The sequence below is a fragment of the Nyctibius grandis genome, chromosome 2 (genome assembly GCF_013368605.1).
Source record: "Nyctibius grandis isolate bNycGra1 chromosome 2, bNycGra1.pri, whole genome shotgun sequence".
Lineage (NCBI taxonomy): Eukaryota > Metazoa > Chordata > Aves > Nyctibiiformes > Nyctibiidae > Nyctibius > Nyctibius grandis.
In genome coordinates this window covers 77,734,669-77,761,262 of record NC_090659.1, presented here as the reverse complement: position 1 = coordinate 77,761,262, position 26,594 = coordinate 77,734,669, and positions in this window count along the sequence as shown.

Genomic DNA, 26,594 nt, shown 5'->3' with positions numbered 1-26,594 from the left:
GTTTCTTAATAATCAGACTGAAAAAAATAAGCATGTTAAAACAAAGTATGAAGAACTAGCTTTTTGTTTGTTTGTTTTTTAATTCACTTTCAGGTTTGCAGGAGAATGGGGCACATCATCAGTTACGCAAGAAAAACAGATTTGCTGGAGTCTGAGTATAGAAGGCATTTCCAGTGAACTGTCCAGCATTAGCAAGAAGTTGCTTTTTGACAGCCTAAGTTTCAGAGCAGAACAAAATAATGAAGCTTAAACATCTTCTGTCTTTGCTATATGTGAGTTGTTTAGATCAGAAAATGTCATTTATCTTAGGAAAAGATGTGGTGAATGATAGTGATGTGTAAATAATCAGCTTCTATATGTGTCAGACACTCTGAACATACTCATTTAGCACTTACTGCATCTTATACATCAAATAAGTATTCTTTTTACATCCTTGTCTGATTTTTGAGTATTATGGGGTTTATGGAAATACATTTCTCCATCACTTCTGTTTATTTGAAGGAGAGAAAGGGAAAGTGAAACTGCACAAGAAAATTTCTTCAAGGAAATACCAGTGATCACAGTTACACTGATATGGTTATGTTTGGTGCTGGCATCACCATATTACTACCCCTGCATTGTCAGTGTCAGTCTCCCGCAGTGTGTTTCAAATACTAGGTTCTACTCTCTCAGTGCTACCATGAAAATATATTTAGCTGTTAAAGTGATGACAGGTAAAAGATTGGACAAATTAAAGTCATTTGTTTATGTCTGGCCATATATATCATATGCATAAATTCATGTTTGTATATGACTGTGTGTGCATGTTTTCATGCACAGAGACAAAACATGCAATGAAGAGAGGAGGGATTTTGAAAGAAAGGTTTAATATGAGCCGTAGAGACGTGTGATATTCATAACACTTTCCTTGGCATTTGTAAGACGTCACTTCTTAGAAGTAAAAATGCTGGCATTGTAGCAAAAGGAGCCTATGAAATAGTTCTCCTTGAAAAGAAGTGAGTATATAGGACAACACCCTGGAAAACAAAGGAATTGTGACACGAAAAAAAAAAAGCCGTACATATGGTAGAAAGCAAGGACTGCAGCAAAACCTACTGCCAGAGCTAAGTAAGTATTAATTATTATTGCACAGCAACTTTAAAAAGGCTTGTGTAATTAACCTCAAAGTCTCCCTCAACTGATTTTTTCCTCTAGGCAGGAGCTTTGTCAGGAAGTTCAGCAAACGGTAGATGATTCAACATCATTTTCACAGTGGAAGAGCCTTTGAACCTTAACTGTGAGAGACCTACTGTCACCAGATTGTTATTATTTATGATCCCTATTATCTGTCTTTTGTTTGCAAGGGCTTTTTTAGCTAAATAGTCCTCAACAACATAGGGATACACAGGTTCTACCCCAAATAATTTGCAAGTTAAGGTAGCAGTGCTGCTCAAAGCATGATTCTAATCATTCTGCTGAGAAAAGCACCTTCATTGTTATCTTTATAGATCCTAATCTGTGTGTGTATGTGAGCACTTTCTAGCACTTATAAAAGATACAACTTTTGACAGAGATCTCAATATTTAATTAGAGACAAAACTTAAGACAGACAGATACTTGGAAAACCAGACAGTATGAACATAAGGTTTGCTTTTTTGCTGTTCCAGTTACTGAGACACACTTTGCTATTACACTGGCCATTTGTCCTCCAGAGCTTTTCCTTTCTGTTCATTGATTTTTTATTGTTTGGGTTAGATGTGCATGGACGTGATAAGAATGTCAGTGTGATATGACCTGGTGGTAGGCTCTAAGGTATAGAAGCAAAGAGAAAAAAGAGATAAGGAAAGGTGAGCTAAGAGAGACAGGCCAAATGAACAAGGAAGACCAGGAGAAAGTTGCAAAAAGGTTGAGATGAAGGGTATCTCTGAATGACTGATATTGGTGTGTGCTAGGGGCACTTTTTCTTTGTGGTGTTGCTACCTGTACTGGATTGGCTGGGATAGAGTTAATCCTGCTATAAGATGTGAAGGCAGGGGAGCAGGGAAAGAAACTGGGAGAGGCTGTTAGGCCTCACAGTCCCCCTGGGTTCTCTATTGACACTAGAGACTTCCAGAGGTGAATGTGAGCCAGTTCCTTTTAAGAAGTCTGAAATGTCAATACTGTTAAGACAATGCCCCACAGTGATTCGGTTCCTGCTTGAAGAGTGAGAGAGCTGCACTCAGAATTTCCTCCTCTCAGGGCATTGCATTGACCCATGAAATCTGATTAGTAGGACTTATCTCCAGGTGGCCTTGATGGGATGTCTGGTAGAAACTGAATGTCTTGTAGTACTCAAGATGCTTGGAAGTCTGAAAAACGGGAACATCTGCCAGTCTACCTATCTCATAGCACTAAAACTAATAGGAAGGATCTTGGAAAGCATAATTAGAAGAATAAAGCTTTTTCCTTTCTGGGCAGTCTATTGTGCAAAGTCCCAAAAGGCACTTGATATTCTGGAATTTGTGGGACTGGTTCAGTCCTGACGCAGGCAGTAAGTACACCACTGGTGTTAGTGGTGCTGCTCCCACCCTCTGAGGGATGAAGTCAGGCCAACAAAAGCATGAATATTACCGGGTAAGATCTCATTTTTTTCAGAGTACCTGAGGGTGTAGATAATTTGGAGAGAAGAGGAACAAAAGAATTAAAAAGGAGGTTATCAGTACAGAAAATTGAAGCTCAGTCAGATTTAATCAACCAAGCAGTAGGTTTCCTCACCTCTTTTGCTACAGATTGACTACCCCAATGCATGAGTCTCTTGAGGCCTCATAATTTAAGTTAGTATCTTAGCCTAACAGGTAATGCACATGCAATGACCCAGGTTTTCAGAAGGGAATTTGGTTTTGCAGTCCCATCACTCTGGACAAGCTCTGTTTGATTTCCAGCTTGTTCCTTGACACTTGTAGTCCCACTAAGATGCCACTTCACTGAAAGCTGGCTCAACAGGTTTGACGGCTTAGGGACACAGTTTAGTGGTGGACGTGGCAGCGCTAGGTTAACGGTTGGACTCGATGGTCTTAAAGGTTCTTTCCAACCAAAACAATTCTGTGATTCTATGTTTCACTTCTGTGGCAGTAGATTGGCATAGCTCTATATGGTGCTGGGAGACATGACTAACAGGAGATCTTTGTTGATAAGTGGATAATTATTTGTATACTGTTTCACACAGGGAAAACATATGCTTCTGATCTCAGGGGATTGTCTTGCATTTGTACAATGTCCCAACCTCTGTTTTCCCCAGACCAATCCATCTAATTATAAATATAACTGTAAGGACAGTTAATTAAATATTCTTACAGGCTATGTACATCCTGTTTTTTTGTAAGCTAAGTCAAGTTTCCACAAATTGCACTACTAGACCAACACGCCTGTTGTCATGCCTTATACATATATATACTTGGGGTTTTTACCCCACATCCTTCTTTAACAAGCCCCATCATAGTTCATCACTTTATGCTGGTGACTAAGTATTATTCTTTTCCATACTATTGGATTTACTTCTTTTCACCACCTTAAATTATACAGGTCTCGGTCCATGGTAGGTATTCACACAGAACAAATGATGTATCCAAATACACATCGCATATATAAGACTATATATTTGTGTTGATATTTGTATACCTCAAAGAAAGATCTTGGTATTTATGTTTACACTAAGAATATTGAAATATACATTTTAATGTTTTAATATTCCCTTTTATCTTAGTGCCACTTTCCTCAACAATAAAATAAAAGATTTCACAGCAAACACCTGCAGGCAGGGACTGACAAGCTGCAGCACTGAAGCATTTTCCAGAGCCACCTCCTGTTACTAGACCCATTCAGAGACTCAGAGGCTGAATGCTGGTAACACTTACTTTAGGTCTCCACTGTTACTATCCCCCACTCCACTTGGTGCAGGACAGCCCAGAAATTCCAAACTGAAGCTCTGGGGACAGGTAACAACTGAAGTTTCTGGGACAGGACCCAAATCTTCCCAGAGTCAGCAGATTTCATATGTTATCTATCCTGATGACTCAGCTTGCCAGTTCCTTTGCAAAGGCAATTTAGGCATGACAATGACATTTCCTTAAGTTTGGGACCCACTGGACAAAGAAGCAAAATAGGGAAAAGCTTGAAGAGGAGCAGCATAATGAGATTTGTGCCTATTGCACCTCACTTTCTGTTAAGTCTCCCATGGAAAGTGCATATACATTTCTGCACTGGGCACACAATACACTGCACTGTATTCAAAGCTATTGCCAGGTATCTCTTAGTTAAGTGTTTTAATCAAAGAACATTGAGCTGGCACTGTTATCAAAGGGAGAAATGAATATTTTTTCACATGAAAATAAAAGGATAACTTTAACTGAGGGAAAAAGTTGCAGAATACGTGTGTGGTGTGTGTGTTTGCATATGTGTATGCATATGTGTGTGTAGGGGGTAGCAGAGGCTATGACATAGCATATGAAGTCAATAGTGTAGTTGTTATTATTTATACATGAGTAAAGATTACAAATGCAGGCAATAGCTCAGATCTCTCACCCCCTGGATCTGTGAAACCTGTCACTCAGTCTCCTGCGGTGTGTCTTCCTGTCTCCGAGCCATTGGACCACCTGCTGCCATGACTCTCATCTATTGCATCGCCCGAAGGCCTCGATGATAACAGCATTGATTCCAATGTACATCTAATTACTTCTCATAATCTATTCATTTCACAATAGTGTAGTGAAACATCTGTCACATCATAAACTCTTTAGTATCCTTATCAAACCACCAAAACATACTCTGCTGCCAATTGGCAGCTACCTTGCTTTCTCTTCTTATTAATATGATGCAAATATATCTATGGTTTTTTGGTTGCGTTAGATGAATTTCCCTGATGACCAGTGAAAAAGAATTGGACAAACTGCAATTGTACCTTCTACTCACTACGTAGAGATACCATTATTGATGTCGTACAAATATCAGTGAAAATTGCTTTGTTTCTTCTAGAGATAAAGGCTCTAAATAGGGTCTTTAACATTTATAGCACGGTAATAGATGGCTCCCTTCCTTGGCTCAGTGTGACTGATTCATTTACTAAAATAAGCATCTCAGGGATTATTACATTTGAGCGGTATATTGCACGGAAAAGCCTTTTACCTTTATAGTTTTTACTTTACGTGTGGGTAAATAATGCCCAGTCTTTCTCTTTCTTCATGCAAGAAATCAAGAGCAAGGAGACCCATTAGCACATATTTTTATTATCAAACTATAGAGAATCTATCTATCCCAATAGGATCATGAATATACAGTCACACCTAATAAAAAAGGCTGATTAGTCCACTGAAAGGTACCTCAGATATTCAGGCAACATCACAGAAAATAAACTCTGAATAGTGAGGTGTTGGTTTACTATTACACACTGAATTATGATGAACAACAAATCCCGAGTGAAAGGAGTGATATATTAACTGCGTATTCCCTTTCATTGTCTATGTTAGTACAAACTGGGTCTTGTTCTCGTTGTTTCAAATCTGCAATGGAAATTAATTTAGTGTTGATTTGATAGCTGTAGAAATGAGAGCCGTTTGTGCAGCCGCAGAATAGATAGGGTATGAGCAGCCGTTCTGGGAGTTTCCTCACAATGCGCTTCAGTCTGGCTTTTGAAGGACCTGCTTTTCCATTGCCTTTCAGTAGCCAGTGAGGAAGCTAATTTGGATTCTCTGACGAGGCTGTAGTGCGGTTACTTTTATTATCTGAACATCTGGTAGTAAGGAACTGGACTGCTGTTGCCAATTCAGGCCACTTTTTGCTAGTTCCTGACCTTGCTGGGAATCACAAGGGTGACCTAAAGGTGAAGGAGTCCATATCTCATTACCAACCCCCAGGACAGCCAGTCCTCTTTTATCTATTTGTTAATATATAATGTAATCCAATATATAATGCAACCTGAATATTTATCTGCCTCTATTTTCATCACTTGTGCGTTTTCTGGTTTGGAATAGGTATCATTTGTACCTATTTACTTAAAGTACATGTTTTACATCCAAAATATACTCACTACTCCGGTGCAGTGGGAAACATACAGAGATTTTAGTGCTATTGACATATCTTGCAATATGAATATGTCCAATGCATAAGTCACTTAAAAGTGAATATTTGACCTATTCAGTCCTTGATGCTGCTTTGTAGAAGGTCTGGGATTTGTGCATTTGTGAGCATTCCTCTTCATTAGGGAGAAAAGAAGGAAGAAGCAGTTTAAAGAAAAAGCTTTCAGAAAAGCTCAGAGCTCACAGAACAAGGTCAATGCTGTCTCCACACTGATCCCCTGATACTCTGTTCCAAGTACTAAAACTTGTAGCAAATACCAAATCTATGGGAGTATGGCAAGAATCTACAACCAGTGCTACGCTTGAGAACTGGATCAAAACTAAGTGGATAAAAGATACTTTGGTTTGGTATCTGTATCGAAAGGATTTTTTTGAGGGGAAAAACCCCACCACAACATACTGGATAGAAGCAATATGTAATTTCCCAGTTTTCATTAGGAAAAAATCCATAAATTGATTTGGAGTAAACTAAAAAATTTTGTTCAGCGTAAACACACAGGGGTTTTTTTAGGATATACAACAGTACTGGAGAGAGTATACATATTTGCTTGTTTGTTTTAAATTGAAGGGCAATTTTTAAGTAAAATGAAAATTTTCAAAACAAAAAGATCAAATATTTGTTTTCAAAGTATAAAAATAACTTTTTTAAACGTTATCAAAATGTAATCCTTATTTTCCTTCTGAAGCCGTAAACTTCACCCAGATTTTTGAATACTTCAAGTTCTTCCCAAAGGGAATTTTTCAACAAATTTGTTGTCCATCAAAAGTAAGTAGACAAATAAATGACTAGAAATGTTTGTGTTATTTCAACTTAAATCTTTGGATTAGGGAGATATAGAGACCATATATCAGAAAAGCAAGTTGGCAAATAGGTCTTACAGCAGACTAGTGTGATGGGTTAACCTTGGATAAGGGCCAAATTCCCACCCAGCCATTCACTCACTCCCCCTCCTCAACACTATGAAGGGAGAAGGTAGGATGACAAAGTTTGTGGGTTGAGATAAATACAGGCAGATCACTTACAAATTTCCTTCTTGGACAAAACAGGCTTGACTTGGGGAAAATTAATTTATTGTCATTAAAAAAAAGATGTAGACAGTGAGAAACAAAGACAAAAATTAAAACAACACCTCTCCCCCACCCATTTTTTTCTCACTCTAAATTTCACTCCTCCATTCCCAGCTCCTCTACCCCTCCCCGAGTGGTTAAGGGGGTGGGGAATGGAGGGTTGCAGTCAGTCCATAAAGCTCCTCCCTGCTGCACCTTCCTCCTCACACTTTTCCCCTGCTGCAGCATGAATCCTGTCCATGGGCTACAGTCTTTCAGGAACTGCTCCAGCACAGGATCTCCATGAGCTGTAGTCCTTCAGGATAAACCTGCTTCAGTGTGTAAGCTCTTCCACAGGTCACAGATCCTTCAAGAAATATCCACCTGCTCTGGCATGGGGTTCTCCACAGGCTGCAGGGAAATATCTGCTCTGGTGTTGTCTCTTCCATGGGCTACAGGGAAATATTTGCTCTGGCATCTGGAGCATCTCCTCCCCCTCCTTCTCCCACCTTGGTATTTGCACTCCTGTTTCTCACTTTTTTCTCTCTTTCTCTGCCTGTGTGGCATTTTTTGCCCTTTTTAAAATACATTTTCCTCTACGTGACAGCATCTTGGCTGTGGGGCTCAGCTGTGCCTTGTGGTGGGTCCATTGGAGCTGGCTGAAGCCGACTGTGTCCAGCATGGGGCAGCCCCGGCCTCTCCTCTCAGAGGGCAGCCCCGCTGCTACCAAAACCTTGCCATGTACACTGAGTACAAATAAGATGCTGCTTCCGAGTGCCAAATATTTTCTATTTTAGGTTCTTTTCTTTTGACTGGAAGTTTTGCTGAGTATGACAGTTTTTACACGGCCACAGACTTAATGCTATAAGAACACACACTACAATTCAAAAAATTATAATTCCCTACAGATTGAGTAATTTCTAAAGCAGTGAAGGTGGACAGAAAAAGGGATCACTTTTATAGTTCGTTTCAAGCATTTCCAATATAGACTAAGTGAATACAGACTGGATTTTATACAGATAGTATACCAATTTAAAGCAGCAGAGATCTATTGGATCCATCTGAGCTATGCTGATCTACCACAGCTAAGGAGCTCAGTCAGTGAACAAAAATACCCAACTCTTCCTGAGCAACCTTATTGGTATGATACCATGACACCATTGGCAATTAAGGTCGTACATGTACAGCTCTGGAGATTACAGGGCAAGGAGGAAAGAAGGCAGGCCGGCAAGCAGTTAAAACAAGCATTTAATGACTTTCAGTTGTTTGGGATGTAACTACTCAGAACTAGCTCTTTAATATCAATGGTCGTAGTTCTTGTGTGAATGAGTAGCTTGTATCTGTCTATGCTCTCAGCAATTAGCTTCAAGACCTGTTTTCCTGGTCATGCACTGGTACAGCTGTCCTCCCAAATGAACTACAGAAACTTGCTTCATGGATGAATCTCAGAGATCATGGAAAGAAGAGGCTGCCTGCAGCAGAATGCCTTAATGTCTGCTGCAGGGATTTTTTTTGTGGGGGAAATTTTGTTCTGGTCCTTACTGATCACCTCCATTTGGTTTTCTCTAGGGAGAGATTCAATGGTTCACCAATCCAGGACATAGATCTCTGTTTAGGTCTTTTCCTGCCCCTCCTTGTCTGTTCCTGTGGTATATTATTTCCTGACACAAAAGGCCTGCATAACTGGCTAACTCTCTATGCCTTTTGCCACAACCTCTTTACTGGCCATCTTAATACCTATCATATTTCTTCCTTTAGAATTAAGTAGGAGAGAAACTTCATTCAAACACAGAAGACAAGAAGAGCTTAGCAATGGTAGTATAAAGGGATCTCAAACTCAGTATGGATCTAGTAGAAAAAAATCAAATTTACTAATGCAAAGAAACCTCCACCTCAAATCAAAACTGGAGTGAAAATACTTTATTCATATTTTCCTCGGAGTTATTCTGATTTTTAAAGAAAAAAATCAATTGTGAAAAATGTGTTTTAAGATTTTTTGAGAAGTTTGGAGTGGGATTATTCTTGGCAAAAAGGAAAATTTGTCCACTCACATATTCTAGTCTAGAGTTGTTCATGTTCCTTTATCTCATTCTTCAGAGAATGCCACTTATAGCTCAGTATCTACTTAATGAGAAAAATTTACATACTTCAGATGTAGAATTAATTTCCAAACCATTGCAATATTGGGACAGGTGCATAGTACAAAGCATTTTTTTATTACTGCCAAGATCAGAGTGCATGAGCTTTTCACACATTGGTTGGAGTAGCACTTTAAGAATCTGCAAGGAGGAGATAGTTGAATAGTGACAGTTAAACCCCATTGGGTCCCTGGACACATAGTTGCATTAGGATACTGAAGTTCTTCATAGTATGGGGGAGACTGTCAGCTGGAGAAGGACCAGGAGGAAACAAGAGGTACTAAGTGTAAAGGTCAGGTTTTGGGCTGAGTAAGTTCACTTTCTTCTGATAGTTCATTCAGCAACTAATCAAAAGTCTATCTTTCTACAGCCATCTTTATTTACAGGATTTATCTTTGAAGACAGATGTTAAAAAAAACAAACAAAAATTGCATGGAGACTTTTTGTATCTATGTGTGAGACAAGCTGAGAGGGACTTGTGTTAAGAAGATATTCTGTAACCTGAAGAAGCTTTTGGTGCAGTTAATGTTTAAAAATTATAACTAAAAATGCATCATAATGTTGCATAGTCCTGGCATGTGAAAAACACAATCAAAATTTATATTGATTCCACATAACTTTGAGTGCCTAGCTGAGTTGACCAAGGTACACACAAAATTCATGGATAGAGATAAGTACTTCCAGAGATTGATTCAACTTGTCATATCAAACTACTCTTTGAAGTAGTATGTGGATTTTCTGCCTTTGTCTCTTCTCTAAAAACTACACTGGGTGCCTAAGGCCACTTAAAAGCATGTGAACTACTACAGGACCTTGAGCCCTACAAATTGATGGGCCCTGACATTATCCACCCAAGGGTGTTAAGAGAGCTGGATGATGTTGTTGCAAGGCCATTCTCCATAATCTTTGAGATCTCATGGAGATCAGGGGACATCCCAGAAGACTGGAAGAAGGCTAACGTCACCCCCATCTACAAGAAGGACTTAAAAGAGGATTTAGGAAACCATAGGTCCATCAGTCTTACTTCAGTCCCTGGGAAAGTTATGGAACGAATCCTCCTGGGGGCTATCACAAGTCAAATGAAGCATGTGATTGGGAAAAATGAGCACGGATTCACTAAGGGCAAATTGTGCTTGACAAACCTGAACACCTTCTATGACAAAGTAACCTGCTCATTTGATGTGGAGCAAGCAGTGGACATTGTCTACCTGGATTTCTGCAAGGCTTTCGATACATTTTCCCACAGCCTTCTCCTAGAGAAACTGATGTGCTATGGTCTAGACAAGTGATCTGTGTGGTGGGTGGGAAGCTGGCTGACAGGCTCTACCCAGAGCATAGCTGTAAATAATTCCATGTCAAACTGGCCACCTGTCACAAGTGGGGTCCCCCACGGATCGATATTGGGCCCAATGCTGTTTAATATCTTTGTAAGTTATCTGGATGATGGGATCAAGTGTACCCTGAAGAAGTTTGCTGATGACATCAAACTGAGTGGGGAAGTGGACACTTTGGAATGGAGAGCCACCCTGCAGGAAGACCTGAATAAGCCAGAGTGGGCTAACAAGAAACTTATGAAGTTCAACAAGGACAAGTGTACGGTAAGGTCTTGCACCTGGGAAAACATAATGCAGCACAGACCGGGATCTACCTGGCTGGAGAGCAGCTCTGTGGAAAGGAACCTGGGGGTTCTGGTGGACAACAAGCTCAATATGAGTGAAGAGTGGCTGCAGCTGCAAAGAAAGCCAACAGGATGCTGGGTTGCATCAACAAGGACATCACCAGCAGAGATAATGACTTCTTAGTCATTATCCCACTCTACACAGTGCTTGTCAGATCACACCTGGAATACTTTATTCAGTTTTGGTCCCCACTGTGCAAAAAAGTTGTGGACAGGCTAGAGAGGGTTCAGAGAAGGGCTACAAAGATTATTAAAGGACTGAGAAGCCTGCCATGCCATATGAGGAAAGGCTGAGAGTATTGGCTTTGTTCAGCCTTGAGAAAAGAAGGCTTAGGGGAGACCTCATAACACATTCCAATATTTGAAGGGTGGCTAAAAGGAAGATGGAGACTCCCTTTTTACAAGGAGTCACATGGAAAAGACAAGGGGTAATGGGTACAAGTTACTCCTGGGAAGATTCCGATTAGACACAAGAGGAAAATTTTTCACAATGAGAACAATCAGCCATTGGAATAATCTCACCAGGGAAGTGGTGGATTCCCCAACTACGGGTACTTTTAAGATTCAGCTGGACAGGATGGTGAGCCATCTTGTCTAGATTGTGTTTTTGTCAAGAAAGGTTGGATCAGATGGTCCTTGAGGTCCCTTCCAACCTGGTATTCTATGATTCTGTGATGAATTAAACTTAACAGTTAGGCCCAGAAATTTACATGGGAAGAATCTGTTCCCACATGGATTTAATTCAAGCAGTCTGCTGTGGTTCCTCACATTGTTTTCTGTTGTTTTTTTTTTTCCATTTATTTGTCACATTTTGGACACAGTTGTCTTTTTAGTTGAAGTGGTTATTAGCCTGAATCACACAAACTAAAATGCAGTAGCTCCAGACTAGAGTGCAGTCTTGGTAGGGCATTTCTGCTAGTGCTCATTTCTCTGGTGTCTAAGACAATGGAAGACAAGTATGGAGAAGGCCCTTGCAATCACAGAAACATTAACATTATGTCCTAGTTTGGATTAGGACAGAGCTAATTTTCCTTTCAGTGTTTTTTCCTTTCAGTTAAGTTTTTTCTAAGTAATTACACTTTCTGAAGCTGACTACATGTTTTTCAGACAGAGTCCGTTTCTAGGATTGATAATGCTTAAAGTTTATAGTTATTGCTAAGGTAACTGTAGGAATGGTATGTAGAAAGGCTCTTGGTTATACTTATTCCCACAGAAACCAAAGTCATTGCTAAATTTCTTATGGTCCACAAGTGAAAGGCCATAAAAGGGTTGCACTTGCAGGGAGGAGCAGACAGGACAGGTGACCCAAAATTGACCAATGAAGTAGTCCAACCCATACACATCATTCTCAGTTTAAAGCTGAGGGATCACAAGGGTCATGCTCTCTTCTTCTATGGCCAGCATCTGAAGAGGACTCTGTCTATTTTCTCCTGCCTTCGATCCCATTCCGTGCGTTCCAGAATATAGTTCCCGTCTGCTGCTGAGTCCAGTCCGGGACTTCCCAGACCCTGCCCTGCAGCGTCAGTGGTGATGTGATCATCATTGGGGGAGCTCGATCTTGTTTTTTTATATATTTATATATTTTTAATTATTTCCATTATTATCATTATTATTCTTCTCTTTTTCATTGTTATTGTTTATTAAAACAGTTTCAGCTTTCCAACCTGTAAGTCTCTCTCCCTGAAGGAAAGGGTTAATAGAGAGCATCTGCCATCTGTTTAATAGCTAGCCCAGCTTTAAACCTGGACACATTACTACTGTTTTCTTATGCACTTGAATGCAAGAAGGGAAGAGTCAGTCATCTGCTGGTACAGCACCAAAATTATTGTCCATTAAGTTTATTTAAAATGTTGGAACACAGATTTTGTCAAAACCTGTGGTTTCCTCACCTTCTGACACAGTACAAAGAAAGGATAACAACGGGTAAAATATTCCAATTTACGTGTATATTTTTATGTTGCTGCTTAGACAAGTTTTTATGGTCCCGTTTAAAATAGCAGATTGCATGTTCATGTTGCCTTTAGGTATTTAGCTTGAGGCATGTTTGACCTATATAGCCATAATTAGGTGCTCTGAAGAATCTCCTGGAAGAACTTAGTTCTTTCCACTACCCAAGCAGAAAACCTAGGCTGCTAACTTAGCACCCTAAACAAGATGTTATGTGTTCTGAATACCCTTCAAGTCCTTTTTTTCTTAATACTGCGTAGATTGAATTTGTCTGGCAAAAGAAGCATGTCTATGATTTTTTGCAAACCTTTAGACCTTTTCTGGCCCTTATAAAGCCCTGCAGAAGGAACAGTCCTCCTTAATCTCGTTGTATTCCTCCTGATGTTTACTTTCATTGGGTATTAGAATTGTTAATAAATTGCATATGCTGCACAGTAGTAAAATGGCTTTAACATGACTAGGGACTTATTCAACTGAGTGCAGATGGAGACTAAATGCCCAAGCATTTTTAATCTATGTACATGAGTAAAATAATCTCCAAAATTCAGCTAAGCCCCCCCCATCATTCAATACTCCTCCTGAATATTCACTGTTGCTCTGTCTCACATGGGTTCATGCTCAGCTCCTGTATAGGGTATGCCTTTACAGTTTTTGCAAGCATGTTTGAATTCACTGTCTATATGTTCCAGTCTTATAATCCAGGCCAAAACCAACCAGGAAACAGCAGTCATATTGCCACTTTTAAATACTTCTGTGATCAAGCTAATAGCCCCGGTTCTTCAAAAAGTGATAGGGGTGCTGCTTTACTGAGAACTAAGCTTTAAAAAAAATCTAGTCCAAAATCTTTCATTCACATCTTCCATTTCTAGCAGCTTAGTTCCAGTGGCAGCTGATATGCTAAAATTAGATAAATAGATTAATATAACACTTTTTTAAGGAAGTATATTTGGCATTTTTCTTTGGCTTGGGCCAAAGCTCCATTTCCCCGTATGTTTTGAAGAGCACCTATTGCAGTCAGATTTTCCCTGGGGATATCTTATTTTACATGGTTTCCAGAGCAGGTGTTAAACTAGACTGGCAATGAAAGGATAGAAAACAAAAAAAATCAGAGGTTAACATGGGTTTTGAACCTTTCATAGGACAAAGTCACATAACCTGACTCTCTTATACTTCCCTATTGGCTTTTTCAACTCGCCCTCTTTGGTGCCTTCCTTTTTTTTCTCTACTTTGACAATCACCAAATCTCCGTGCTTGCTCTTCATTTTTTGTTCTATGAGAATCTAAGGGAGGTAATGCTGTGAAGCAGTTGTGGGTTCAGGGATACAGTCCTCTATTGCAGCTCAGTCCAGAGAAGATCACAGGATCACAAAATTAGAGAATCGCTGAGGTCAGAAGGGATCTCTGGTGATCATCTAGTCCATCCCCCACGCTCAAGCAGGGACACCCAGAGCAGGTTACCCATGAGCGTATTTTGGTTTTGAATATCTGGAGGAATGGAGACTCCACAACCTCCCTGGGCAACCTGATCTAGGGTTTTATCTCCCTGACTGTAAAAAAACTCTTCTCAAGTTTAAATGGAAATTCCTGTGTTTGACACTGGGCATCACTGGGAAGAGTCTGGCTCCATCTTCTTTACTCTCCCTCACCTGGTCCCTCTGAAGCCTTCTTTTCTCCAGACTGGACAGTCCCAGTTCTCTCAGCCTCTCTAAGTGTGACAGTTGCTCCAGTCCCTCAATCACCTTTGTGGCCCACTGCTTTTGAAAGGTGCTTGACATCTCTGAGTTAAACAGGAAATTACCACTTGTTTTTTAAAAGCATTTTCCTCTTCAGCTCTCCTTTTCTGCAATAGACTGATTTCACTATGCAATACAAATTAGACTTGCAAAGGGTTAAGCAACTACACAGGTTAACAAATCTATCAGAGTAGGTTTTTGTTTTCCAAAGGGTAACAAAGAAATAAGCGCAATGTATGTACATGTGTGTGTGTGCTTCTGACCCAGAATTCATATTTTGATAAGCATATTTGAATTAATTCAAGGTCATACATGCTTTAGTGCTGGAAACATACACAGCACTTCGCAGGTTTCTCCCCACCTCCCTCCTCCCTTTGTAATACACACACTTTGTAATACCACAGAGGGGAATTACTGACTTGATGCTAACAATTCCTTTCAGAGAATTGCACTGTCTTGTGTGCCACAGTGGAAAATACATCAAGATAATTCCCTCAACACTGCCTACCCACCCACCCGCTCCCTGTAGTCTGAGATGAACTGTCTAGTCACATATTCTAACACTGCTTCTGGTAAAATGTTTGATTTCTTTTTTTTTTTTCTCAGAGCAAAGCTCTTCTGGAGCCTATATTTATTCTGACATTTCTTTTTTTGGTGCATGCACATCACCTGTGAGAGGTTCTTTGTATATTGTCGTTACTGATATCATAAGAAATTCCAGAAGTAAAGAGTATTTAAAGCAGATTTATGTGTGAGGGATTTTGCAGGGTTTTTTTTTTTTAGAAGTTCCTTGCTACTTTCTACTCAGCTCAGCGTCATAATGATTCAAGAGAAACATACTCGTGTAGGGTGTGTGCCGTGGGATAGGAACCAAGAAAAAAAAATAACCAACAAATGAAAATCTTTTGTTCTTAATGACAGAATATAATGGAAACCTAATCTCCTACTGCATATTATCATCAGGCAAATTAGTTACACATATAATAAGGTTTTGCTGTATAAATTATAAATGAAATAAACAATTCTGTCACCATCGTGTGCAATGAATACACCACATGTTATATGTAAATATATTAGTCATTTGCCTTTTGTTTATGTGTCACAGGAATCCATTTCCTTCATGGTGTAGTTCCTATTCCCTATGGGTTCTTACTAAAGTCATCTCAGCCCTTCATGTACAAGCTTTCTAAAGCAGAATTACTTTCCTTTTTTTTTTCTTTTCGTTTTTCAGCCCAGTTTTAATAATGGCTGCTTTTGTGCCAGTTTCATTTAGTGCTTCAAACTGTAATTTTATCTGAGAGAGAGGAAGAAATAATAAGGAAAGCAGAAAGGGTCTACATGATATATCAGTACAATACAAAAAACATATTGAAACCATTTTTTTATTTTAGGTTTTTTTTCTTCAAAAATTAAAATATGTCCCATAAAGCAACTATGCATATTTTTTCTCTTGCCAAACCTTTCCTTCTTTAATGAGATAATATGTTTTTAAGGAATGCATTGTTCAGTCTTCCTTTTCAAGGGGTGACATTTTTATTTCCCACGCATTACAGTATGTGCAAGAATGATGTAAATTTGGGCTTTTTCACCGGGCACTGCACAACAGCCTGAAAGCCCTTTAAACCAACACAAGATGCAGCTACTATCAGTGAACAATGGCTTTAACACACAGATTCCAATCAATAATCCAGAATTTTATATTCAATCACATTCAGTTCACATTCATCAAGGACTATCTTTTGTGCTCCCATAGGCTTTTCCTGCCCTCCACAGGGAGACTGACTTGAATTGAATACATATCATTATATTTGGGATGGCTGTGGACCCTAATGGAAGAGGCAACACTTAGCACATAAGCAGACTAAACTTTCATGATCAAGACCAGCTAAAAAGGATATTTGTCACTGCTATCTTCACTTCTCCCTCAGTGTTAGCCAACACTTCCTTCAGGATGAATGATTGTACCTTGACATTGTTTACAGGGCCAATTATATTTTTATTTTGAGAGCTATTCCAAAGACTATTAGAAGATTTTTTTTTTGACTCGTTGTATTTTTATAGGGAGCAGAGGCAAGCAAGGATCCTGTTTTACAGTTTACTTGCAGCTGTATCTCTGTGGAGGCCGTTCTTTCTTTTTCCTTTTTTTTTTTTTAAACAGGAGCAGACAGTGGTTAGCAATGGAATACAAAAAAGCAATTCTACTGCCTCATAAGCCACAAAGTGGACTATGGAATTAATGTATGAGATGTTATTTCTAATTTATTTATCAGCTCTCTCTCTGTAGTACGAGTACTCTCGAAAGCACTTACGTATTTGAAGTCTCGTAGAGAGACACCAGATAATGGGAAATGGTTTGCTGTGAGAAGTGATCTACTTGAGTGCATAGAAGAGGCCTCTTTCTATCAAATATTTCACGGGTAATGTTTTACTGTTTCTCCTAGATGGCATGCCATAGAGTGTAATAAATTTCAGTTTGTTTATATTCTGTGTCTGTATTTGTACTTTGGTGATTATATTTGAATTCATGCAAGATCTATGTTTTTAAAAAAGAACTTTAGTATAATCTCCTCATTAATCCTGTCCTGTTTGTCTGTTATTAATAGGCCACTGTACAATGTATTCTGCTGCAAAACTCCACCAGGCATGACTAATTCAGATAATTAATTTGCTAGAACATTAACACCATCAAATGAGCCTGCTAAACCGGTAAATTTAAAGTAAATTAAACTTAATTTGCAGGTTATTGCAATTAAGTCCGCCTTGTCTTTCCAAGGGATTTCAACATCCTCAGTATTTAAGAGGCAATCATAATGCATGCAAGTGGGCGGGCTTTTTGGCTAATTAACACGAGTCTAATCTGCTTTTCAATTAGGGTGGATGTTTATAATGTGCTGGTGACAGTGTTGCAATTCAGTACAGCATAACAGGAGTGCATGGTATAATTATAGCTGAAAAGAAAAGCTCATGCAGGGCCTGTTTAGGGGTTAATGAGACATTGGCAGCTTCCAGCTGAGGAGATTGAGCCAGTTTAGTGCAGCTTCAAGAGGAAACCACCCATAGGGGTTTCCTTTGAAGTGTCAAAAGGTCCCCTTGTTCTGGGTGGCTTATGTTTCATTTGTCTGAGTGGCATATCAAAAATTGATGAGCTGCCAGCAGCAGTCCTCATGACATTAATTCACCAATTGTGTTTCTAATAGTTTCATCCTTAAATACGTTTGGATGATGATAATGCTAAGAAAAATCAAGGTTCTGAAAACAATGAGAAGGTCTGTGCAGTTCCGAGAAGTGTATACAGACTACGCAAATGCATCAGCTGCAAATGTTAATGATGCAGATGACCTACACTGCTCGTTATGAGCTGGAAGAAGACAAAGATGTATTGTACATCCCTTCTCTGAACAGCATTCGAGCTGTGGCAGAGATGTGGTATTTACTGTTACTTAGGTTCTTGAAAAGCACAAAATGGGTCAAATTCATCCCTTCACTGGCTTCAGAGCAACTATACCAGAGATGGACTTGGTCTGTTATACTAAGAGCATAGGGAAGAAAGTAAAAAAGCAGCGCTATAAAGAACAGTAGGCATCTCTAATGCCGATCAAGGGTTTCTTCAGCCCGCTTGAGATATGTAGGTCCCAATATGTGCATTGTGGTCCCATATTGAGGTAACTGAGGTTCTCAAACTTTCATGTAAAAGTGAAAGTTCATAAACAGGTTGCCTGCCCACAGCAGTGGTAATGCTAATTTCAGGGAATGCTAGCTACATGGACAAGCAAAAGATATTAATGGATTTAAATACATTTAAAATTCTGAAACAAAGAGAAGGGGCCATCAGTGTAAGACTGGCTAGCTAGATCAGTCAGAGAATTCCTGATTTACAGGTTTTCTATGGCATTAGCAACCACAGTATGTGAATACTGCGTAGTAGAGGAGAGTGCTTTAGCTGCCGCATGAGATGCAATTTTCGATATACGGTGTGAGCCAAGTACTGTGCTACCTTCCTTTTTAAGTCTGAGAGCTGCATGACTTTGCTGTTTCATGTGTTGAACAGCAAAAAAACACCCTGGTCTTATCACCTCCAAAAGTATTACTTGAATCTTTTGTAACTTTTGGAAAGTTTTGTACAAAGACTGGTGCTTACAAGGAAGATTCAGCCCATGTCACTGGAGAATATCAGACCTACATCCACCCTATTTAATTTTAGGCAGTATGAGGCTGCCAAAGTGGAAGTACAGTTGCCCCATATTCCACAGGGCTATTGTAGAGGCCATTCAACTCACCAAAAACTATATCATGATCTGGAAATGCTCCCTCTCTCACCTTTGTCTATGAAAAAAGTTTAGGCTGATTAGGCATCTAAATAAGTGCTCTCATTTAGGCAGGCAGAATAAAGGTCATTATCTGCGTGGGTGAGTATACACATGCACCGTTCTTTGTATGAGTTGGGCGATCTCTTTTTGAGGTGTCTTCTTCTTGTGGAAGACCAAGATTTGCTAGTATCTCTTCATACTAAATGAGTGCATAAGTGCTAAAGTTAGAGTGTATGGAAGGTTTTTTCGCTACTGCAGGAAGGAAGGGCTCTTCCTTTTTTTAATCTGAGATAATTCAAATGATTGAACGATCTGAGGAGTGCATGCATAGTGTCTCCAGTGACAAATGACTGTATGTCAATTTGGTACCATACCAGGAACTGTAGGTCAGTAAGAATAAATCCCTATTGAGATGTTTTGTTTTGCTTCTTTACCTGGACTTTTGACTGTGACTTGTGGTGTCATCAGTAAATGGAGTTTACCAGGATAAAAATACTACTACTGGTGGCAGAAGTGGCTTCTAAACAACTAAAACACTTCTCTTATCAGGAAAGTACTCTACCAACTCAGCACATGAACAAATAGTTCAAGAGTACCTGACAGATTTTTGTGTTTATGCTCCGTGATTGATGGATCAAATGAGAAGGCAGGAAGTTCCTGTGTTGGGAAGGCAGACTGTCTTGTTTCAGAAAAGCTTTGTCAGTCTTTCCTGACCACCAAATGCAAGATGACACAGGTACAGTGGAACCTGCTGTTATTCACTAGTGGAGAAAGGAGCTCAAGTCCATCAAGGGGCACTGAAGGAATCCTGTACAAATAATATATAAAAAAAGATTTAAATGGCTTACAGTGCAAATTTTTCCATCTTATGCTGAAGGAAAATAGCTGAACAAATATGTGGATTAAATTGTGTAGACAGTATTGTCAACAGAAGCATAGCATGATATACACTTTTAAGTGTCATTTACTAACTTATTTTTCCAAACTGATTTCACATTACCAGCTGTAACAGAAAGAAATATTATTTACCAAATAGCTAAAGTAAGTAAAGAAGTATATCTTACTATACCTACATTCAGCAGTAACATCCAATTTTATTCAATTGTCCAGACATCAAGAGATTTTCAACCGTTTGCAAAGGTCATGAGAAATATGAGTGTAAAACCAAAAAGAAGGTACACAAGCTAAACCGGTTGTTGAAGACGAAGGGACAAACTTGTTGAGATCAATTAGTAAAGACCATCTAAAAAGTGGATGATCTCCTGTTCTTCTCTTATGAGAGATATAAAAAACAGGAATACCCAAATTCTGTAGAATATAAGGTCTGTAATGCCTGTGGTCTACAGATCACTCAGCTCTGAAAAAGAAGGGACTACCCTTAGAAACACCACATTATCTGCCACTTCTGCTAAGCTCAGTACACTTCTAAACACAAAATCCCTCCAGAATTTTTAAAGGCCAAGTTAGTGACTTCACTGGGTGCAGTTTTGATGTAGTGGCAATTAATGCTCTAGCTGCCAGTTAATTAACTGGCACTCGTGAAATTTTCTTCCTCTTTTTAGCAGCATACCAATACCATTTAAGGGGCTATTAGATAACACGAGTTCTAAACAGTGTATGGGGTATAACATAGCATGTTTACAGAAGAAAAGATGCATTAGAAAGATTAAAGTACGCATTCCTTTCACGGCTCTCTACCTGCCTCTCCTCTGGGATCACAGCAACACAGTGGTGCCAGGTCTTGTGTTGATTTTCAGTCTGTTCTCTGTGGGAGTCTTCCAGCACTCCTGTTTTATAATCTAGGCAAAGGAGTAGAAACTCTGAGAAGCTTCTTTTATGCAGATCCCTAATATCCATCGAAGACATGATGGAACATTTTTTTCAGTTGGTTGAGTTTTTCAGAGAGCTTAGCTCTTGGAAAAGGTCTGTTGTACAAGAATTAACACTTCTAAGATTACATCTGTCAATGAGAGGATACCTGGTCTTATTAGACTTGATGTGACTATCAGTGCATAAATTAACCAATGCACTTCACAACAGCGAGTTTCAAAAGTTTATTAGTTCTTTCACTTGCCTGCGGGGTATGCAGAAGTTTGGTCAAAGCTTTGACATGAACATACAGTAACTAAGAAGGAATATATAAACAACAAACACTACTATTTGTGAAGCATAATAAATGTGTTTGAAAGCAGCAGCATACATAAAAACTTCAGTGTTGACCTGTCAGTAAGGTAATATCTTGGGCCTTTAGAGACAATACTGTTGCACATGAATTCCTTTTCCTGGTGCCTTGGGGTAATATATAACTGAAGTAGGATTAAGTGAAATTAAAGGTGATAAAAGGCTAAAGTGGCCATAAAGGATATGTTGCAGGTAAGAATGGCCCTCTATGACTTCCATTTAGCAGAGCTGCTTTAGTCTGGATGAGAAAGGGAGTAAAACACGAGTAAAACTTGGCCAGGGTAAAACTAACCAGTAAGACAAATGATTTTGATAAACTGATGGGCAGTCAGAAGATAGGGACGACTGCCATGGTTAGATACTCACAGTTTTTCGTGGGGTCTGGGTCCAAAAGTTCAGTGGGCACCTTTGTAGTGAGAATTTATAAATATTTGAGTAAGTTCACCAAAAGGCAAAAGTAATTTGTTAGAACAGCTCTTTCTGCGTGGTACCATGGCGTTCACAAAGCACAACAAAGATCTGTTTAAATGCTGGAGCACATTGTTGTGAAATCAGGAAGAATCCTAGTAAAGTGACAACCATATCAGAATATCAGCTATAGCTGGGCAGGAAAACAAATTATCATGCCTTTGAAAATGCCAGATGGACCCTCACAGAGCTTTGTGGTTATGTGCTGATCAAACAGCTCTGTAAGGCAGATCCATGGTTGCCATGCTCTTTCGCCTATCACTTGCTTTTTATGTGATATAGAAAGTTTAATCTTACATGGTTTAATGGGTGGATATCTTTACAAACATGTGGTGAAAGAAGCTCCACCAAAATATTTCTGATGCCTTAGATATTGTTTCAGTAACTGATTTTTTTTAAGTCTAAAACTCAATGCTTTTGCAGGTGAAATTATAATTATATAAACCTTGAGAGCTAAAGATATATATATACATAGATAACTTCATTTTCTTAACACAGTGAAATAACATTTGAAGTGAAGAAGTGAAAAGAAACTATAAATATCTTGGTATCTTATGTGCCAAGGGGGGAAAGCATTAGTAAGAAGAGTAAAAGCACATTTCACTCCAGTAAAACCCAGTAGCTGGGCCAGAGTGCTCTGAAAATGCTTTTACTGGAAACATCATCTAGAGTTTGGTATGTGTGGATGGTGTTTATTACAGTCTTAAAAATACACATTTCCATGACTGCTGAGAGGCAAACTGCTGAGGCTAACAGCTACAAATGCAATTTATGAAACACATGACATTGTAATTTGACCAAGAGAGTTCCATCCAGAATCAAAATTTGAGATCACAATTACTGTAAAAATTAAACAACCCCATACACCAGGTAGAGATGTATATACCCAATAAGTAAAGGAACTATGGGGAAACCAAAATGCCTCATTGGTTTCTTTCTCAGAAGGAATCTTTAAAGAGCATTTTGCTTTGTTAAGGGAGAAATGTGTTGTTTTTCCCAGCAAGAGTTATTACTGTTTCTCCCTCTGAAAATAGTTTTAGATTACTCACGCTTTTGTTTCCCTACGATCAGTTTCCAGCCAGTGGGTCATGGTCCTTCTGCCCAAGGAAGTGATGGGTTTTATCCTGCATCTGAAACAACACGAAAAAAACCCAAAAATAATTCTGATTTTACAGAAACTTTAATCATTAATGAATATATATGCATTTAAGGTTCTTAAGTCTTAAATTTGTGTATGCTGGTGATTATCTGTTTTATTATATATATCTATTGATGCAGCTGAATTAGTTGGATACTTGTGACATAGAAAATCATATAATATCATCTATAGGAAGAATATGTTGTTACTAGTTCATGGTCCAAGCATGACTTGAATGAAATGTGCACAGCCTAAAATTCCAGATATCTTTTTTATACTTTACTTCTTTATAACTTACGCTTTCACAGATTCACCTAAATTTCATCTGTTTTTCTCAAAAGCAGAGGTAAAGAAATACCAATGTAGTAAATATCCAAACCACTTTTACTGACAACTGTCTAGTAGGCATAGAAGAGGAAACATCAAAACTCAAGAACAGAAGACTCATCTAGATCTTGGTCCGTTATTTAGGTCCAAAGAACAAACACACATATGAGAATTCTTAAAAATAGTTAACTAGGCTGAAAACCATGTAAAGTCTTGAGGTTATGGGGCTGAGGATTATGTGCTACTTTCTGTATGTAACATGGCATTATAAAGACTAACACAGCATCCTAAAACTGCTGTTTATGCTAACAAACAGATACTAAACAGGCAGGTAAATAATAGAATTTGACACACGGTGACTTAGACCCTCAGAACCATCACTGCGCTTTCAAGCTTTCAAAGTCTTCTAGAGAATAAGGTTTCACTTTGAAGCTCTGCTGGTCTGTCTAATCCTCTTTCTCCCACCAGTGCTCAGAGTAATGCCAGTCAAAACTCTTGAGCCAGTTCCACATTCTATGCCTGGCAGAACTCACAGACTGAGCAGTCTTCTGTTTGTGTTTCTTAAGACATCCCATCTAGAAGGTGTTTCAAGAGTGTGCCTGCTAGATTATATTCTAAAAGAAATGTAAGTGGAAATAGAAGCAGCAAATGTTATTTATCCACTAAACCAGTTATTGAAGTTATTAGGGTATAGAATCAATGTAAGTAAGTCTGCCTTAAAAGTTAAACTTCTCTATGCTTAGCATATCTGTTCCTGTCTCCATCAGCAAAGTCAAGTCTGACTGTTTTATTCTCCTAAAAATATATAAACTCAATCACTTCTAGTAGTTTAGGAATCAATATATGGATTCATTAGATGTAAAGGAGGGGTAAATAACGGCAGTATGAGCTAGGCAGGTAAGAGAGTTCATGGTTGCCTAAGCTGTCATGAAACAACTGAATAATGAGAAATGAGGAAGACATCTACCCTGCAGATCCAAAATCAGCTCAGTGTATTTTTTAGAACAAGCTATTCCTCAAGTAGTCTATGTAATTTCAAAATTAACTGTGTCTTTTCTGCAACTGAAGAAGTTTGAGTTGATAACACTGATAATAATAAATACTATCAATGAAACCTTCTCCTGATGTTATACAACAATTCTACAGCACGATAATTTCAGAAATAATCCCCTGTTCTTGCAGTAAGACTAGGTGGTATATACCAGATTGATTCATCTGCCCTGATTTTACAGATACAATACAAAACATTACCAATGTAAAAGCTCGATGCAATCGTTAAATTATTTGATGATTCTCACTTAACTTCTTCTCTGTTATTATTATTTGTATTCCAGTCCTGTTTAGAGTTCACAGTCAGAATAAAATCAATTGTGCTAGTTAGTGTACAGGACTGTAATATGCAAAACCTCTTCCTCCTTCCAGTCCGCTGCATTTGAACGGTGTTGTTATAGCCCAGTCTACATAGGTTAAAGAACTGTCAGTAATTTCAACAGGTGCCAAATTTACTTCCAATATCAAGAGTTTATAAAGCACCTAGACCTAAACAAGGATATAGGCAGGCCTAAGGTATCTAAGTGCAGAACTGTGATTGCATCCCCTTCCTGCATAGGTGGCTGCTACTTAGACTAGAAGTACCCTATATGCACTGAGGTCTGCATGTGCTCAATTTGTTATGTTAAAACCTACCTCCCGACTATAAAGGTCTAGAACAGGGCCATTACTCCTGGGAAAGACATGACAAATACAGAAGAAGTGCTTCCTCCTTCTAATAGAGATTTGTGCCACACTTTTAAAGAAATGCTCAAAACTTTCTCTCTTTGTTATTGCTATTTATTATTCTGCCTGGGAGACAGAAATGGAGACAGTGAGACTGAAGAGCAGCAAGAGCTGTAATCACCACCATAGCACACCTTCACCTGATATGGATCTACTTCTGACTTCCATACGTCTGTGGGAGCCTCACAGCTCCCAGTAGCTGTAAGGTACAAAGAAAAGGGAGATTGCCAGTTCATTCCCATTTATTCCAATGAGTGTGTTGGTTTTGATAGCTCATAAGAACTGATTTTGTCACTCTAAGAGGAAGACTGTAGACGACCTAATGCATTTTCCTATATTTTAATTACTTTTACTCAAAGTACGTAAAACAGGAAAAAAACACTATGATATCAGAACATATGTTAGGTACAAAAGCATCATCATCACTTTTCATATAACTTAAACTATCTCAGGATTGTAACTTCATTATACAAAGTTATCAATACATCAGGGGTATTTCCAGATAACCTGACTGACTGTTTTGCTATTCAATATCATATATACCTTTCATAGAAAACAATTTTTTACCTCTTTTTATTTTTACAAATATTTATTAAGAAGGTTTTCTTTTTTCAAGAAAAAGAAATAAAATATTACTCTTCAGGAAAGAGAGAACTTGGAGACAAGGAGCAACTGCAGGGTAGGTGTTTGTGTGCAAATTGCTTTCATGGAGTTTTTTTCTTGCAGTAAATTGATGGGGACTGATATTCTTGTTGAATAAGAATGTGCACAGATTCAAGCCCTCAGTAACATCATTAATCTAATTGTAGGCTGAAGAGGGGCATTTTGTAATGCTCCCATTGGAGTTCTGTACAAAACAATTTGCTTAAAAAGCAATTGATATCTTCCGTAAAACTTTGAAAAATGTTCTAGTTAAAACCACTTTGTCTGTGTCTCATGTAGCTTCTGTTTTTTCTTCTATCATTTTTATAATTAGGGACATGACAATATTACAGTTACATTAAAATATACTTGCTTCTTAAGAATTTATCTATATTTCACCCTAAATTATTTCATGACATCATATTAATTTTCATAGCAACCAGCTATGATGGTTGCTGCAATGGATGATGTAACAAGTAGAAGATTTTACTTTTAGAGGAAAGTAAGACTGATGGCACATATTAATGCATAAAATTAAAAGTTTTCTTTCTATTAGCATATACAGTAGGTGGTGTAAAGAGAGAGTCACTTGGGTGATAGACACAAGTTCATTGCCCTGTGTTATTTCTTATAAGCTAAGAAGAGATTCATTTGTTATTTTTACAATGGGTATAATAATATATTTTCTATTCCAAAAAATGTTGAAGGAATGAGTGATGTTAAATACCAAGGCAAATTTCAGTACTACATTTGATAATGCTAACTATGTAAGATATAAGCTGAATTATCTTTGAAAATTAAAAATAGCCTTGTGCAAGTCATCAACTGCTCTCTCAATATAGTTTATTTAGAAATATATAAGAATGTATCATATAAGTATACTGCAGCCTGGTTAACCTCAGCTTCCGTGTTTTGAGTAGAAAATACCTGCACAGTTTATGTAGATGTATGGAATATTAAAAAGGCCATTTATTGAAACCTGAAGTGAAGTGCTAAAATCAAAAACATGATCATCCTTTACTCCCTGTAATTGACAGATTCCTCCAGCAGTGATGAGGCAAGCTGCAGGTACCATTCCTTCACCGTGCACTACAAATGAACTTTAGGGTGACTACGTGCCTTT